At 44.3% G+C, this 18,211-nt stretch overlaps 1 long non-coding RNA gene across 4 annotated transcripts in view; it reads left to right on the plus strand.

Annotated features, from left to right (window-relative positions):
* The window catches only part of LOC117199642 (uncharacterized), a 299,525-nt gene that overhangs the window by 109,855 nt on the left and 171,459 nt on the right, over positions 1-18,211 (plus strand). For all 4 annotated transcript variants that reach the window (XR_007472976.1, XR_007472975.1, XR_004480910.2 and 1 more), the window contains one exon: positions 14,983-15,053. This is a non-coding gene — a long non-coding RNA (uncharacterized LOC117199642). The remainder of the gene's footprint in view (positions 1-14,982; positions 15,054-18,211) is intronic.

The raw sequence follows: 18,211 nt of genomic DNA on the forward strand, positions 1-18,211 counted from the left end.
ACAGTTCCATAGGTCAAGAATCTGGGGCAGAGCTTAGCTGGGTTCTCTGCTTCAGGATCTCACCAGCTTGCAGTCAAGGGGGTGGCTGGGCTGCATTCTTATGTGAAGGCTCAGCTGGAGAAGGATCTACTTTCAAGCTTTCTCAGTTGTTGTTGGAATTCGTTTCCTTGAAGCTGTAGGATTCACAGCAGCTTGCTTGTTCAAAGTCGGCAAGTATCCTAGAGCAATCTGCTAGCAAGACAGGGTTTTATATAATGTAACATAGTCACAGGAGTGATATCCCTTCCGTTTTGCCATTTTTTATTGGTTAGAAGAGGCTCTGCCCCTTCTCAAGGGGAGGATATTACCAAAGGCATGAATAGCAGGAGGTGGGGATCATGGGACCACCCTGAAGTCTGTTTGCCACACACACCAGCCTTTACTCATGCTGCAGTCCCCTCCCCTGGCTCTCTGTGGCAAGTCCCACCCATCCTCCAAATTGCAGCTCAAATGCACCCCCAGCTCTCCTTGGGAAGGTTCTCTGACTGCCTCTTTCTCCTTCCACGGTGCTACTGCTCTGCTCTCTCCCACCTCTATCCCAGCCGTTACTGTGAGATATTGAACTCTCACCGCTGATTTGCAAGTTTCTCTCTCTCTAGGTGGGAACAGAACCATCTCACTTCTGCATCCCCAGTGCCTGATGCCTGGTGGGTGCTCAGCAAGTATTTATAACTAATCAAATTGATGAATTAAGTGATTTTCTTTGAGTCCCAAGTCTATTTAGGAACTTGAGTCCAATTCCAGGCGTCAATCCACCACACCACCACCTCTCCAGTTTCTCAAAAACCAAAACCGAAACTCATTAACATCGTGGATACTCCTGTTAGAACTGATTAAAGGAACAGCTCCCCCTAAGACGTGACAGCGATGGATGGTAATATATTACATTGTAATCATGTGATCATTGTAAGCATGCTTTTCGAAAGCATTATCATGATCAATATTCCATTCGATTCCTTCAATATTCAGTTGGGTTTGGTCTCCTTATATATAGTGTAAGTAACCAAGGCTCAAAGAGATGAAACAATTTGCTTAAAACTATTCAGAGGAAAAACAAATTGCAAAGCTGTGACTCAGTGCAGGGCTGCTAATTCCAGTCATTCAGCAAATGTTTACAATGGTGCCCATTTTATGTTAGACATCCCTGGGGATGCAGACCTAAATAGGATTGGCGTCTTACCCACAGAGAGCTCGTGCATTCATGATGGAAACAGATTGCTAAGATGGTAAATATAAAACAAATTGACAAATGCAGTGATAGAGTTATGAAGGGGAGGTTTGGGGAATTAAGAGGAGAAATACGTGACCCAAGCGGGAAGAGGGGGTCTTCAAAGTGTGCACGTAAAGTCACTAGGAGCAGGTAGGCAAAGGAGAGTAGGAAGGACTTTTTTTTTTTTTTTTTTGGTGGCCCAGATGCGCGGCGTGTGGAGTCTTAGTTCCCTGACCAGGGATCGAATCTGCGCCCCTTGCAGTGGAAGTTCAGAGTCTTAACCACTGGACGGCCAGGGAAGTCTCAGGAAGGACATTCTTAACAAAGGGTCTGAGCAAAAGTGCAGAGGAGAAGGCCAGTGTGATGCATTTGGTTGAACCATGAGAAGTTCAGTGTGAAGTTTGAGAAAAAAGACACATGGGACGTCTAAAAGCACCCCCTCTTCTCTCTTTTACTCTTGTTTTTCAAGCATCTTCCTTTCCTCCAAGGCTACTTCTTCTGCTTGTTCTCTGGAATCCATCCTCTCCTGCCGTCTCACAACTTCATTCTTGTTACTTTCCCTTTTCATCCTCATCTCCAGCCTTTCCTCATACTTGGTTCTCATTGATTTTCTCTGACACCCCGCAGGCTGGCCTCGACCCCCCATCATTCAACATGATGCGATGACCTCGCATCATGCTGAATTGTTGAACACCATGAGTCTCATCAGACCACGGAGTCCACTAATCTCTCCTTCCTGAGATGCTCTCCTCCCCTGGATTCCTGACACCACTCTCTGAGTTACTGCCCCACATCTCCACCTGCTCATCACTTCCTTCCCATTCTTAGGACTCCTTCAGGATTTTGTCTTCTACCATCTTCTCTTCTCCTCAGCTCCAGAGGGGGAAGGGCTGCGTGTGCAAAGGCTCTACGGTGCAAAACGTTCTTGTCGTGTTTGATGGGCTAGAAGAAGCCTGTGTGGCAAGAGCTTGGCTCGTGACCGAGCCTGTAGATGTAGGCAGAAGCCAGGTCGTGAAGGGTCTTGTAGGGCATTGATAAGAATGGCATTTATTTGATATAACTGGAAGTCTTTGAAGAGCAAGAAGGAGGGGAATGACACGATTCTCTGTATATTTACAAGGTTGCCCTGGTTCCTCTAGGAAACCTCACGGGAGGGACCACAAGCAGAGGAGGAGAGACCAGAAGGTGTATTTTTAAGGCAGAAGTGATGGTATTTGCTGACAGGTCAACTGTGGGGCAGTCCATGGAGAGCCTCTTATGGATGCCCTTGACCTGGACAGTCCCTCTGTTAGTCTCTTTATTATATAAGACACTTTCCTTCTCTCTGTTGAGTACAAGGCCAAGGGCAAAGGCTGACAGATTTGTCCAGTCAAGATACAATCGTCCATGTTTAGATGGAGACAGTTTATTACACACATAGACAGTGAAACGGAGAGGAGCCCAAGCCACTAGCTAGCTACTCAGATCCCTCTCCCACACCCCAAAAGGAGAATGCCAAAGCCACAGGGCCCAGATGACAATGTAGCAAAGTGGTGGGACACTCCCTGCTGAGTGCAGCTGTGTGGGGAGGGGGAGGGGTGAAGAGTCTCATATCTCATCAGAAGTCATGAGAAACTATCTTCTAACAGCTTCCCAGGGTGGATGGGGAGTGAGTGGAGATGAATTCGTAGTGGCTTCTTAGAAGCCTCCCATCCTCAGGTTCTTCTTTCTGCCAAGACTCAGACGGGCTGTGGCTTGAGGCTTTGTCTGCCTGGTTTATGTGCCTATGTGTAAGGTCACCAGGGCACGGGGGGAGCCCTTGTTCTTTAGTACCACTTATTACAATGAGCATTTGTATACAGCAAATGCACATGGTACTTGCTATGAACACTTACTGTGTTCTAAGTGCTCTACACGTATTAACTCATGTACTGAATCTTCATGAAAATCCTGAGAGATAGGCACTATTTTCTTAGGTTGATTTAAAAATTTTTTTGACTTGTGGTGAAAAAGACACAATTCACAACCTATCATCTTGACCATTCTATTTATTTATTTATTTATTTATTTATTTATTTATTCAGAGTCAACCTTGAGACTTTTATTGGAACTACAGGGAAAGAGAGGCTTTCCTTCTGCAGGAATTGCTGGGCTGTGACAGGACATAAACCTGAAAGCCAGTGGCTCCCTGGGGTCAGGCCAGCCTGAAATACCCCCATCACCCTTCCAGGAAGGCAGAGCCAGCAGACGGGGACAAGGCCCTCCCTGACCACATCCTCTGAGCCCCTGAATCTAGCCGTGCTTAAAGTTACATCCATCCCAGGATTTCTCAGTTTGGCATCTTGACCATTTCAGAGTGCACAGTTCAGTAGTCTTAAGTATATTCACACCGTGGTGCCATAATGCTCTTCAACTTTTTTGTTTTGCAAAACTGAAACCCTATACCCTTTAAATAACAACTCCGCAGAGCCCCTTTCCCTCAGCCCCTGGCAGCCACCATTCGACTTTCTGATTCTATGAGTTCGACTCGTTTAGCCTCATCTAAGTGGAATCAACGGTATTTGTCCTTTTCTACGTGGCTTATTTCACTTGGCATAATTCAAACTTCATCCGTGTTGTAGCATGACGTAGGATTTCCTTCCTTTCTAAGGATGAATAACATTCCATCATATGTATATACCAGTTTTTAAAATTCATTCATCCATCCAGAAGTAGGCACTATTTTTATCTCCATTTTTCAGATGAGGACCTGGAGCCAAACAGAGGATAAGTAATTTTCCCAAACTAGTAAGGGATGGAGCTGGATTTGAACCCACGAGGACAGGCATAATGTCCATTTTGTCCACCCTGATGTCCCTGGAGCTAGAGTGCATGGCACACGTAAGGAATTCAACAAACGTCAGGGAGTTAATTGAAGACTAAGGCAAAACCAAATCAGATTTAGGGCTGATGGATGTAGGGCATGAGGAAGTTGGGGGGGTCAAGGGTGGCTAATCACCTTCTTGCCTGGTGATTAGGGTGTTTGCAGTGCCATCAACTGAGGTAGGGTATTCGGAAGAAGGGTGAATATGAGGGACAGTTAAGGAACTCACTGTTAGACATTTTGATTTAAAGATGTCTGTGGGGCTTCCCTGATGGCGCAGTGGTTGAGAGTCTGCCTGCCAATGCAGGGGACACGGGTTCGTGCCCTGGTCTGGGAAGATCCCACATGCCGCGGAGCAGCTGGGCCCATGAGCCATGGCCGCTGAGCCTGCGCGTCCGGAGCCTGTGCTCCGCAACGGGAGAGGCCACAACAGTGAGAGGCCCGCGTACCGCAAAAAAAAAAAAAGATGTCTGTGGATCACCTGTGTGGAGATGTTCAGTGAATCATAGAGTAAATAAAGAAAAATGAGATACAGTTTTCTCCCTTCAGGATGCTCACAGAAGTATCAGAGATATAATCACAATTCAATGCACAATAAATAAATAAAGCTGGGAAGAGAAGAGGAGAAAGGATGAGAACAGGTAGAACAAACCTCACCTTTTGTATAATCTTTCATCATCCTACCTTGTTGCTCTTTCACAGTGTTGGAGAGGAAGTGGAGTCATCCATCAGACTTTGGGAAGCTATTCTGGTCTTGACACTTAAGCAGTGGGGTGTCTGGAACTGAATCTACTCTGGTTAATAGTTCTTCGCAATTGTTCTCCCAATTAGGTGATGTTTCAGCTCTCTGTCATACCGAATTTCCTTATTTTTTTGAATAGGGCCTCCCTATAATAACCTGCTTACCTTAATTAGCTTAAGATGCTGTTCACCCACCTCCTGGTTGATGTCCACGTGGTTTTGGTAGTCAGGTGTCCAGTTAAGGTGGACACGAGGGAGGACCCAAGACACAGATTCAAATGGTCCTTTAGGGACACGTGGGTAGGCGATAGTTGTCACAAGAGATTCCGAGCTCCTAAGAGAAGAAAGACATTTGAGGATAAACACTTCTGAAATGAGGGTGAAGATTGCAGTGGAGTGTTTACTGCTTTTATCATTTCTGACCATATTCTCCTCCATCCTTGTCCGGGGAGGTATGTTTTTGTTTTGTTTTGTTTTGTTTTGTTTTGCGGTACACGGGCCTCTCACTGCTGTGGCCTCTCCCGGTGCGGAGCACAGGCTCCGGACACGCAGGCTCAGCGGCCATGGCTCACGGGCCCAGCCGCTCCGCGGCATGTGGGATCTTCCCGGACCGGGGCACGAACCCGCGTCCCCTGTATCGGCAGGCGGACTCTCAACCACTGCGCCACCAGGGAAGCCCGAGGGAAGGAGGATTTTATGATGGAGATTTTGAAATTGGGAGAGGACTTACAACAGAAGACTTTTGGTTAACATGGACTATTCCTGTGAAGCAGGCTTGAGGAACTCACATTTCTGCCTTTGTGTTGGCTCCTTGTCTCTGGGAAGATTGAAAATTCTCCCAAATTACCCCAGGCCTGATGAGCATTTATCTTCCTGCATCATGACTACAATCCTAGGCACATCGATTCATAGATGGGGATAACACTTCCACTAATGTACATGGTTCCCATTTTGGTCATTCCCCCCAACCCTGTGGGGTCTAAACTGTTATTTATCTCATTTTATTGAGTAAGAAGTTGGATGTTTACAGTGATGAGACTTCTCCGAGATCATATAGCTGGTAGCGGCAGAATCAGAACTGGTTTCTAGATTTCTTGATTCTTGGTCCAGAGCTTGTTGCTACCACACCATAGCGCTTAGCGGGGGCTCATTGACAGAGCCCTTCATCTCCTGAATATTTTCATTTTTCTCCTTCCTTTATCTTAGTGGCTCATTAACCTGAGTAGATAGGCAAGCATCTGACACTCAGTGTGGGGCATGAAAATCACATGAATCCCTTCCCATGCCCTCGCGAAAATCGACCTGACATGAAGACAAGCCTGAAATGTGGGCAGGTCACATGAACACTGCATGATGACTGGGAGACAAAGGCATGTTTGTGATGCCCCAATAGCCAGGTGGGAAGGTGGAAAAGAGAGGTTGCTGACAAGGAAGTCAGAAGACCCAAACCCCAGGCTTGCTTCTTCCTCGTTGTAACTCTATTTGTAAGCCAGGTAGTCTCCCTGGGGAGCAGTGTCCTTGTCTGTCAATTAGGAAAGCCACCCCGCCCATCCCTATAAGGCAGAAAGAACTAGGTGATCTGTCAGGCTCTATACAACTCGAAAGCAGTGCTGTAATTATCCTAGATGCACTTGAACCTGAAACCTGATATATAATTGCTTCTCTCTCTATATGAAATGTGACGAGACACTTGCTCATTTCTTTCCCCCGCTAGGGAATAGCAGTTATCTAGGGGGCATTTGGTTTGGTTTTTAATCATGCACAGGTGTTGGAAGATTCTGGCAGAATAGAGCCTCTTTAGGTGCCCCTTCACAATCTCTGCGTGTAGAGACAGAGATAAGATTATTTACACCCCATTCCATTATTCACAGCCTCTTGGAATGTAGCATTAAATAATTCAGAGACCATACAAGCTTGGGGATTGATGGTGAGGCTGATAGTTTTCGCAGATACAGCATGCAGCAGCTGTAGAAAAGTACAAGTGCATGTGGGAACAATTACTGGGTACCCACATACTGATCAGGACCTTGGAGAGACGCCTTCTCGCTGGTCTAAAAATGACTCTAGATCAGAGGGTTGGGAAGCCTTGTGTCTGCTGTGAAATGTCCACCCTCCAGCCACCTTCTAATCTAAAGCTCCTTGAGGGTTCAGAATTATCCACCACACCTGGCATAGATCCAGACCCCAGTAAGTGTTTGATGAATTTTAAACAGCGTTGGTTTCTTAGCTGCTTTTTGTCTGTACTACGACACATGTGGGACAGGCAGAGCCTTTGGCCACTGGAAGACAATGTCCTAGTTCTTCTACTTACTAACCTGGTGATCTTACTGACAATGGGAAAATGTAGAAAAAGAAGAGGAGAGGACTTGAAAACTGAATCCAGAGAAGAAGCAGAGGGCTGGGAGGATGCTGAAGAGGGGAGAGGTTCAGGTAGGAAGGGTGGTCGGGGATGGCGAGTGGGGCCAAGCAGTGTGGCATTTGAGGAGGAAGAGACCTGGGAAGTGACCGCTGGGTTTGACAACGAGGAGGCTGTCCACGTGCATCTCTGACCTCATAAATGAAACCTTCTTGCTCAGGCACTACACCAAGGCGGGCACGTGGGCAGCAGGCTGGCTCGGACCCACCCAGTCACTTAGATGTCTGGCCTCTCGCTCCCTGCATGTAGCTTCTGAGTTCCCAGCCCCTCCGCTGGCTCTGATGTCTTCTTCTGCTCCTGCCTTCAGCTTTCAGGCTGGCCAGACTCTCCTCTGGCTCCCAGTTCTGGTCCACTCTCACGCTGGACTCCAAATTGGCTCTTGATTTCAGAGCTGCCTGCAGCTCTGGACAGGAGACCCTCCTTCTCTGTCCACCTTCTGACCCCACGGAATCTTCCATGGCCAGGATGGATCCTTGTTTCAGCGTTCAGATGGACATCGCTGGTGACTTGCCGAAGGGAAATTTAGGTAGATCTTTGTTAATGTGCTAGATGTTAAGTAATTAGAAGTGCAATAATCAGCCTGCTTAGGTTGTAAGTGGAAGACACTTGATGAGGGAGCAGGGTCCCTGATGAAGCGTGGGAGTTGTCAGAACTCTCCTCCCAGGGGAGCAGGGCCACGGTGCTATTGGATACGTGTGTGGGCAGTGGTCAGTGCAGTCCTGTGGTTTCTTGGAGCCACAAGGAATTTGAGCATCGCAGCCAGGATGAAGGAGCGAGACAGAAAGAAACAGCTTGGAGGTACAAGCCCAAAGGAATTAGGCTGAGAGGCAAGAAATGGGTTCTGTCATTAGCAACAGATAAGACTGAGCTGTGATGGAGGAGCTTAGAAGAAGGTGGAAGTAAAGACCTTCTGAGGCTGGTTGGCTGGGGGGAGGGCCCTTTAAGAGAGTGCTGCCACCTTGCTGGAATGTGAGGGACCAGAAAGAACGTGGAACCAGCTTGGACCGGTAGGGCCTGAGTGTGTGGGTTGAGCGGCTGGACTTAGACAGGAGAAGGGAGACCTCTTCCTGAGAGGGGAAAGGAGGATGCTGAGGGGAAGAGGAAGGAGGCTGAGGAGCCAGCTGTTGTTGGCGTAGAACTTTCACGATGCTGGCAGAATCTCAGAGAGCAACTTCCCTGGAGATGAGCATGATTTTGGGGTCAGGAAACGCTTGGCTATGTGGGATCACTAAGAAGTTGGGGAGTCAGGCTTCCGAGGGGCAGGGGGGGAAGCTAACATTGCTCACCTAGATTCACATGTTAATGGAGCTCCTACGATATTTCCGGTACTTGACGTGGGCTCTTTTACTCCTCAGAACACTATGCCATGGAGAATGTATTGCTCTTCCCCATTTTGCAGATGAAGTCTTGGAGGCTCAGAGAGGTTAATTCAGATCACCAAGGTCACACAGCTGAAAGTGACCAAGATAGGATTCTAATCTTTGTCTTCTGATTGTGATGACCATGATCTTTCTATTTTGCCCATGGTAAGAGAAGTGGGCACATCATCACCACGATTTATCATAAACTCCATTTAAGAACATGGTCCAGCTTCTGAACAATAAGAATCATGAAGTTATAAGAGCATTAATCATTTCTACCTGGATGGCTTTCCACGGCTTCTCATTTACTTGTTTCATCAGATTCTGGTCTTTGTACCATTAATTACCATGGGACGATTGGTGTAGATACTACTGTCCTGTTGGCAGGTGAGAATAAAATTGACCAGAGAGGCCCAGGGAAGTTGGTCCCCAGTTGTGGCTGGAACCAGATTTCTTCTATATTTTTATTCAGGCCTCTTTGCTTCTCACACTGCTTCGTGTATATTTTTGGGTTTACTATGCTTACGAGGAACTGATTAAAAGAGTGACTCAGTGACTGTGTGTGTCCTGATACCACTCCAAGCTCAGGCCTTGCAGTGTGGGGCTGGTGCTATCATTTGCACTCATGGGCACAGAGGACAGGAATGACTACAGGTTGAAAATCCAGTATGTTCCAGATTTGGAACTGACGTTATCTTATTTAGTTCTCCCCACCCCCCCCAAAAAAGAACAAATGTGAGAGGTAGATCTTGCTGCTATACCCATTTTACAGGTGAGGAGAAGTGTGTCCAGTGAGCAGTGGCACCTGATCTTGTCTGAATCTAAAGCCTCTCCTCTTTCCACAGCCTCCTGATTCTCACCACTTTTCTTCCAGAATGCTCCCAGGCACTGGATGTAGGTCTGCTTTCAACACCCTGGATGAGTTGGAAACATCACCCTCCCGGCTCTAAGAATCATGCTTCCTCTGACTGAATGCTTATCAAATTGATCGCAGTGATTGATTTCATTGCTTTTCTTTCTTGCTAGGTTGTAGATTCTATGAGGCAGGAATAGGTTCATTTTGCTGACCATGAATTCTACGTGTCTGGCACATTGTAGGTCCCCAATAAATATGTGTTGAATGGAGAAATCCCATTTTAGAGCCAAGAGATCTCCATTCCTGAGATGTTAATAAAATGCTAAGTTGGGATTCAAATTCACCCTCTGCTTCTGAGTTGGCCCATCTTCCACTTTTAAGAGGTTTAGAGATGGGTGGTGCTGGTGTGTGTGACGGGGGGAGGGTGAGGCCAAGGTTTGGAATAAATAATTAAATTAAAACGTCCTGGGGAAACTGTATCAGTTCATGTCTGAGGGTGGCTCTAATAAGTTGACAAGGAGAATTTCCAGCAGAGCTGCTGTGCTGGTTGATATGTAATCCCCAGGCCTATGTGCAGGGAAGGAAGAAAAGCCAGTGATTTGAAATGTCACAGCCACCAGTGGTATCTGGTGCCTATTTGCCCAAACTCTTGTTCTCCATAGAGACTGTAGGCTGTGTGGGTTTGCTGGAAACTGATCACCTTGGGCCACACGAGGAGTAGAGAGAGCCGGAATGCTGGAGGTGAAGATCCAGCCCCACAGTTCGGACCCTGCCTTGTATTCTCTGTGCCTTTGTGGTTAGTTATTAACCACCTGAATCACATGGGCGGCAGGTGCATGGTGAAGAGTGTGGCGCTTGGAGCCACAGTGCCTGGGTCTGAATCCCATCTCTCCTGCTTTGACCTGGGGCAGGTAACTAATGGCCTGCCGCCTTGGAATCTGGTCTGCAAAATGGGGATAGGAAGGATATCCCCTGCAAAGCCCTGATGGGAAGATTAAATTAAATGATAAATGCCAAGTATTCACCCCAGAGCCTGGGACTTTACAGGTCCTGGCCTCATGGGCTCTGGGCTATTTTAAGGATAAAATAAAATAATGAGGTGAAAACACTTTGCAGAAAATCACAGGTGCTGCACTCCACCCTGTGCACCAGAGGACCCCATCACCAACTGCACAGGGTCTCCTGAAGGATTTTCACACCTGTGACCATATATTACTTGTCTTCTCTGCTCATGATGACAATCTACTACCTTGTCTCTTTGGCGAACTCCTACTCATCCTTCAATGACCATAAATGTCACCTCTTCCATGCAGCCTCCCTTGACTTTCCCAGATACTGCTAGTTGTTTGATCCTCTGTTTCCACAGAACTTGGTGTAGACATTCAGACTCACATGTGTTGCATTGTCCTGTGATGAGCTGGTTTGGTGTCAGCTTCTTCACCCCTAAGCTCTGAGCTCAGGAGACTCAGCTCCTTGAGGTCTTACCAATCAGTCCTCCTCACCTCTGGAGCCCGCACAGGGGCTGACATATGGGTGGTCTGAAATCCTTCCATGCTGTCTTGAACTGAAGCTCTGGTGATTCACAGGAGATAAGAAGTCATCTGGGAAATTTGAAAAGGATTATCTGATCTTTTGCAGACCTTGATACAGAAATATAACTGGGCTATGAATAGAGATTTAAATTACTTGCTTTCTTCAATTTTTTAAAAAACCTTTTAATAATGGAAGAAGAGTCACCAATGGGTTGTGTGGATATATGCAATTTTTTTCTTCCAAGAATTGTTTTCTGCCTCATTAGTAGAAACTCTTCCACACATTGCAAGAAGAATCTTTTCCTCTCCTTCGCTAGGAAGGACAGTCAAGAAATGACTTGTGCTTTATTTTTTCATAGGCGTGGAGTAGATAATTGCTTAAAGCTGAATTTGGGGCTGCTAATAATCCAATTAGGGTCTTGGGCATAATTGTTTCTGTGTAACCTGATGCCTTCTGTTCTCCATGGTTCTGACTTTTGAAGCTGGTTCTCTTGGCAACAGCCTATCTTTCTGGGGGAGGAAGAAGTACAGCCCTTTGGGGGTATTCTTTGCTCAGCAGATAAGAGGTAACACCTGAGAAAATAGAGCAGCAATGGTGGGCATTATTAGAATAATGATTGAGACTTTATGAATATGCAGATACATCAGTGTCTGAAAGAGAATGAAATCTCTCTGAACCTTGACATGAGTCCAGTGTTTCTTTCCTCCCACTACTTACCTCACAGTCAGAAGACCGGGAAGCAAATCATCTCTTTTCTGCCTTGTACTCTGACCAAATGACCTGTCCAGGGAGGAGGGTGGGGCATCTGAGTTTTCTTGCTGCTGTGTTGAATTTGTAATCTCCCTTTTCTAGTCCACTCCAGAGAATCAAAGAAGCAGCTCTGCTATGGAAAAGCCCAGAACTGGGTGACAGGACATGTGGATTCTGGTCCTGGTGGTGACAGGCCACTCTTCACCTCACAGAATCTCAGTGTCCTTGGCTGGGTTGGGAGGGAGATGGGTTAGACTCAAAGGTCATGAACCATCGGCCCAAGGGACAAATCTAGCCCTCACAAATGTCTGTTTGACCTATATGGTCCCTAAAATACTTTAATTATCAGCATTTAAAACTCAGAATAGCTTTTATACGTACACCCCAGTGTTCATTGCAGCACTATTTACAATAGCCAGGACATGGAAGCAACCTAAATGTCCATCGACAGAGGAATGGATAAAGGTGTTGTGGTACGTATATATAATGGAATATTACTCAGCCACAAAAAGGAATGAAATAATGCCATTTGCAGCAACATGGATGGGCCTAGAGATTGTCATACTGAGTGAGTAAGCCAGACAGAGAAGGACAAATGTTGTATGATATTGCTTAGATGCGGAAGCTAAAAAAATGGCACAAATGAACTTTTACAAAACAGAAATAAAGTTACAGATGTAGAAAACAATCTTATGGTTAATGGTGGGGGGGAGGGGGAGGGATAAACTGGAAGATTGGGATTGACATATACACACTACTATCTATAAAATAGGTAACTGATGAGGACCTACTGTATAGCACAGGGAACCCTACTCAATACTCTAATGGCCTATATGGGAAAAGAGTCTAAAAAAGAGTGGATACATGTATATGTATAACTGATTCACTTTGCTGCACCTAAAACTAACACAACCTTGTTAATCATCTATACCTCAATAAAAATGTAAAAAAAAAAAAAAAAGAAATTTCTGCCTTCCATTGATAATGGGAGAAATCTAGAATTCCTGAGCCCCTATTTCCGTGCAAAGCTGGAATTCAGCAGTTCTCTCAGTGAGCATCCTTAGTTCACCACAATCCCCACCACTCCCTATTGTCTAACACTAAGTTTGTTTCACTCATTTTATTATCTGCCCAGCACCTATAGGCATTTGAGTTTGTGAGCCCTGGACCAGAGAATCTTGAACTTCCAATTTAAATTTGTCAGTATCTGGCTAAGACACATGGGACAATACTATGTTGCCTTTTTTAGTATCAGTCTTCATTTTATGGATGCAGAAACTGAGCTTCAGCACGGTTGATGAGCGTGTCCTTGGTCACGAGGGCTGTAAGTGGTGGAGTCAGCAGTAGGACTGCGGGGTTCCAGACTGCTAATGCTGCAGCTGTCTCTAGGATTTACATTTTTCTACTTCATACCCAGGACCTTGTCGGTCCTGCGTGTACTTATGCCAAGGCAATCAGATGATCTGTATGTTCGGAACTATAATCAAATGACCTTGAGAAACCACTTGAAATGAGCCTGAGTTATCACTTAGCAGAGCATTCTAGAGATGAAACTGCTGATTCAGATCGATTTTGACTCTGAGAAGGACCCCCACCACTTTGGATATTTGGAAAAAAATGGTCATTCCTTAAATTCTCAGCACTTGGCAGTTTTTGTAGTGCTTTCACTACTGATTTAAAATCAGTATAAAGAAGTAGGACTTACTGAGGCGCACAGGGTATAATAGCATTTAACAGCTCCTGTTCCTGATTTTGTGATTGTGTGTGAATACTGACTCCGCCACTTTCTAGCTGTGTAAACTTGGCTTCTTAGTCTGTAACAAGGGGATGATAATTGCAACTCCTGACCTCACGTTCAACGTGCAATGACGTATGACATGTGTGTGTCACATGCGTTGTACGGCATGTGGCCAATATCAAGACCCAACTGTACGCCCAGCCCTGGCCCACTATTTCCAGACCTTCACTCAGTGGGTGATATTATCTCCATTTATATTTGTAGAGTTCAGTCTCAGTGGCAGTAAGATATTTATGAAGGTTGCATGGCTAAGGAATATTGGAATTCTGCTTTATTTCAAACTGTATCATAGTTTTCACTACATCCCGGCTGTTCCTCCCCATTCTTGTCTTTGTACTATTTCCTTTACTAAATTCTGAATCAGTCCAGCACTGAGCCTTGGTTTCCCTTCTGCAAAATGAAAGGATTGAACTAGATGAGCTTGTGGGCCTCTCACAACCCTGAGATTCTACGATTCAAGTAATGAATGAAGAGGAAACGGACAACATTAAAAAAGTACAAATACAAAAGCCTTAACTCCACTTTAGTTCATTACTTAAGTAGGATCAGATGATTAAAATAATTAGCTGGAGTATAAAGAAGATAGTTTTTTCCCTTCTACTGTATTCTCATTTTCTCTCTCTCTGTCCCACTTGGAAAGTTCATTTGTACAGGACAAACACTAGGGCCTAATCAGAAATCCTCCTCTTCCATGGCCCCAGTTTTGATTCAGAAAAGGGTTCTGGCACACCGTTATTGATGAAGACAAGCTCAGTATTACAGGAACAAAAGCCCAGTGCCTTGTATCAGCACTCAGCCGGCAGGAGACAGAAGGGTAGTGACTATAAAAGGGAATTTGAACACATCCTCTGATTTTTAAAATTAGTGACAAGATCCGTTCTTTTTTCGTTTTCCTGGGGAGATTATTACAGGGGCAACAGCGAATAGTCCTCTGTGACTTCCTTTTTCTTCTTTGTCTCTGGAGATGACAAAGCCAGGTTAGATGATCCCAGTTTTGGTGATAACACCCCAAGCATCCAGGGCCACTCGAATGTCCTCCTCTTCGCTCCGTCAGGCCCAATCAAGAGGTTGACCCTGGCTTGTCAAGGTCATCGAGCTTTATCACAGCTTGTTTGGGCTGGTGCTTGTTGGCCTGGATGTCTGCAGTGGACGTGAGCATGTAGTTGTCTTTGATTTTGTTCGTGGCTGACTCCGTCGTCAGGGGAGTTTGATGATAGAATAATGGTTGAGTTTGTTCCTCTCGGAGGAGCTTTTTAATTTTTAAAAAATTTTATTTATTTATTTATTTTTGTTTAAAAACTTATTTGTTTAATTTATTTTGAAGAGGAACACGGTGATTAAATATCAAGATTTATAAAAAGTCTACATAGTACCTTTGAACCCCATCCATCCATTTTCTATCCACTACAGCAATGAATCTGTTTGATTATTTTCAGGAGTCATATTCGAAATATTTACCAACAGACTGAACAACTGAACAGAACAGACAACGTGCCTGGCTGTTACGGTAAGAACCAGCTGAATATCAGCCCTACATTAGTTTTGTATTTGTCCTTAGAGATTTTTGTTAAGTAATATCCATTTTCCCCTCCTTTTTTTTTAAACATCTTTATTGGAGTATAATTGCTTTCAATGGTGTGTTAGTTTCTGCTGTATAACAAAGTGAATCAGTTATACATATACATATGTCCCCATATCTCCTCCCTCTTGCGTCTCCCTCCCTCCCACCCTACCTATCCCACCACCCCTATCCCACCCCTCTAGGTGGTCACAAAGCACCGAGCTGATCTCCCTGTGCAGCTGCTTCTCACTAGCTATCTATTTTACGTTTGGTAGTATATATATGTCCATGCCACTCTCTCACTTGGTCCCAGCTTACCCTTCCCCCTCCTTGTATCCTCAAGTCCATTCTCTAGTAGATCTGTGTCTTTATTCCCGTCTTGCCCCTAGGTTCCTCACGACTGTTTTTTTTTTTTTTTTAGATTCCAAATATATATGTTAGCATACGGTATTTGTTTTTCTCTTTCTGACTTACTTCATTCTGTATGACAGACTCTAGGTCCATCCACCTCACTACAAATAACTCAATTTTGTTCCCTTTTATGGCAGAGTAATATTCCATTGTATATATGTGCCACATCTTCTTTATCCATTCATCCGATGATGGACACTTAGGTTGTTTCCATCTCCGGGCTATTGTAAATAGAGCTGCAATGAACATTTTGGTACATGACTCTTTTTGAATTATGGTTTTCTCGGAGGGGCTTTTTTAAACTTGGGCTTCCTTGAGAGCTGCCGGGTCTTTATCTGATGGAATGTGGGTGACATGTGGGTTTTTTTTTTTTTTTTTTTTTGAGTGGACGCCTTTTATCACTGCTTTCTTGGCCTTCGGAGCTTTGCTTTGGGCTCCGTTTTGGAGAGCAAGGGCTTTCCTTCGGCACCACCTTGGTGAAAATGTCTTTTTCTTCTTAAAAACAACGTTTTTTTCCCCCTGAATAAAAATAAATCAAAGAAATGAAAGAAAAATAAATAAATGAAATACTATTTGTGGTAGAAATTTTAGAGAATCTGAAAGTTTAAAAAAATTATAAGCATACCATCAGTTCTAAACGCTGTTATATTTGTAATATATATGTGTGTATTTGTGTGTGTATATCCTTCCAGGTTTCTTCCTGTAATGAATATGTATGTATATATCCTGCCTAATATACAGACTTGTATCTAGATCTTTCACGTAACTTTACGTGTGAACATTTCTCCCACGTTATTGTGTATTTTTGAAAACAACTTTGATGGCTGCACCCTTCATGCATGGAGCTGCTGCTTTGTACTCAATCTTTTGTCCCGCATTTAGCTTGTTTGTAGTTCTTTGCCATCGTAGATGATGCTACAATGAATATCACTGTAGGTTTATCTTGGCTTGCATCTCTGATTGTTTGAGCTGGCAGGCGTTTCTCAAGACTCTTGAAGTGTGGGACTGAGTGTCCCTTTTGCTTAAACAAAAATCCTGGCAACTTCCTTGACTCTGTCCTCTCCCTGTTGCTCTGCTCTCAGGAGAAATCCCAAGCTATTTGGCAAGTGTTTGAAGGCTTGCACGATGTGGTCCCTTCCAGTGCACCCAGAACTGTCCGCACAGCACTCCCCCATCTAGTTTACGATTCCATCTGTGTAAATTGCCTGTAGCGCTTACCTGCTTCGTGCTGTTTCACACCTCCCTGCCTTTGCTCAGTGTTTCCAAAGCTCCAGGTACTCAAGTATCACCTTCACAGTTTTGCCATAGTCCGGTACCACCTGTACCATTATTTTGTTAATATTTATTTTAAAGATTAACTGTTACTTAAAAAGTAGGTTTTACCTTAACTACTATAGGTGCAAAAGCATGGGTTTAATGTACTGAACACATGTGTATGTGTGTATGCATATTTCTTTTTCTAATGCACAGGAAAATAAATGTATAACTATTGAAATAAAAAAAGAAAGATTCTCCCCACACTACCTAAAATTGTCTCCTCTGGTGGCACATACTCCCTATTTTGGGAAACATTATATTAGATCCATCTTCCTAGTATATTATCCCCTCTTTCCTGATTGACTAACTCCTATTCATCTGTTGTGCCCTAGGTAGGCTGCCCTGACCCCGAGTCTGAGTTGGGACCATTTTCCCCGGGGTCCTTCAGTACCTTGTGCTTTTTTCATCTTAGCACTAAGCACACAAAATTGTAATTGTCTATTTACTTACAATCTTTACCCCTAAATAAACATTTATTGAAGTCCTTTATGTGCTAAGCTCCACATGAGGATGTAGTGACAGCTAAGGAATGATTACTGCCCTTGAGTAGCTGGTAGTCTGGAGTTGTTTCTGCTTTGGCAGTGGGAACCCAGGAAAAGTCTTCCAATTTGGTCATGGGCTAGATTAAAGACAGAGTCAGGGAAGGCTTCCATGTGGAGGTAATCCTGAGCTGGATTTTAAGGAGAATTAGGTTAGAAAATATCTATTTAACACAAAGGAAGGCAGTAAAGAAGAAAGGAATAAGTCAGACAAAACTAAGTTTGAATTTCTGCTCTGCCTCTGTTGTATAATCTCGGTTAAGTCATTTTGTTCCCTAAGCTCTAGTTGCCCTGCCAAGAAAATGGAAATAATAACAAGAACCTACTGTACAGCGAAGGGACCTATACTCAATATTCTGTAATAACCTATATGGGAAAAGAGTCTGAAAAAGAATAGATATATATATAACTGAATCACTTTGCTGTACACCTGAAACTTACACAACATTGTAAATCAACTATACTTCCATTAAAAAAATAGATAAAAAATAAATAAATAAAAAGAAAATGGAAATGATAGTATTTACAGCACAAAATTCATCCATTCACTTTATTTATTCATTCATTCAGCAAATGGTAATCGAGCAAGATGATGATATTATACTTAAGAGCTTAGCCAGATGTCAGGTGCCTTAAGTTCTCTCCACTATGAGATCTTCCCTATATTTGGTCCTTGGCTGTCTTTCCTTCTTATGCTGAAGCCTTTCCTTGTGTGATGTCATCTACTCCATCACATGCTCTGGACCTGCCTATGCTTGGGTGACTCCCTCAATCATAAAATCCCAGGACACTTTTCCTCTGAGCTGCAGAGGCTTGTATCTTATCACCTACCGGCCA

This window comes from Orcinus orca, chromosome 17 (assembly GCF_937001465.1).
Source record: "Orcinus orca chromosome 17, mOrcOrc1.1, whole genome shotgun sequence".
Classification (NCBI taxonomy): domain Eukaryota; kingdom Metazoa; phylum Chordata; class Mammalia; order Artiodactyla; family Delphinidae; genus Orcinus; species Orcinus orca.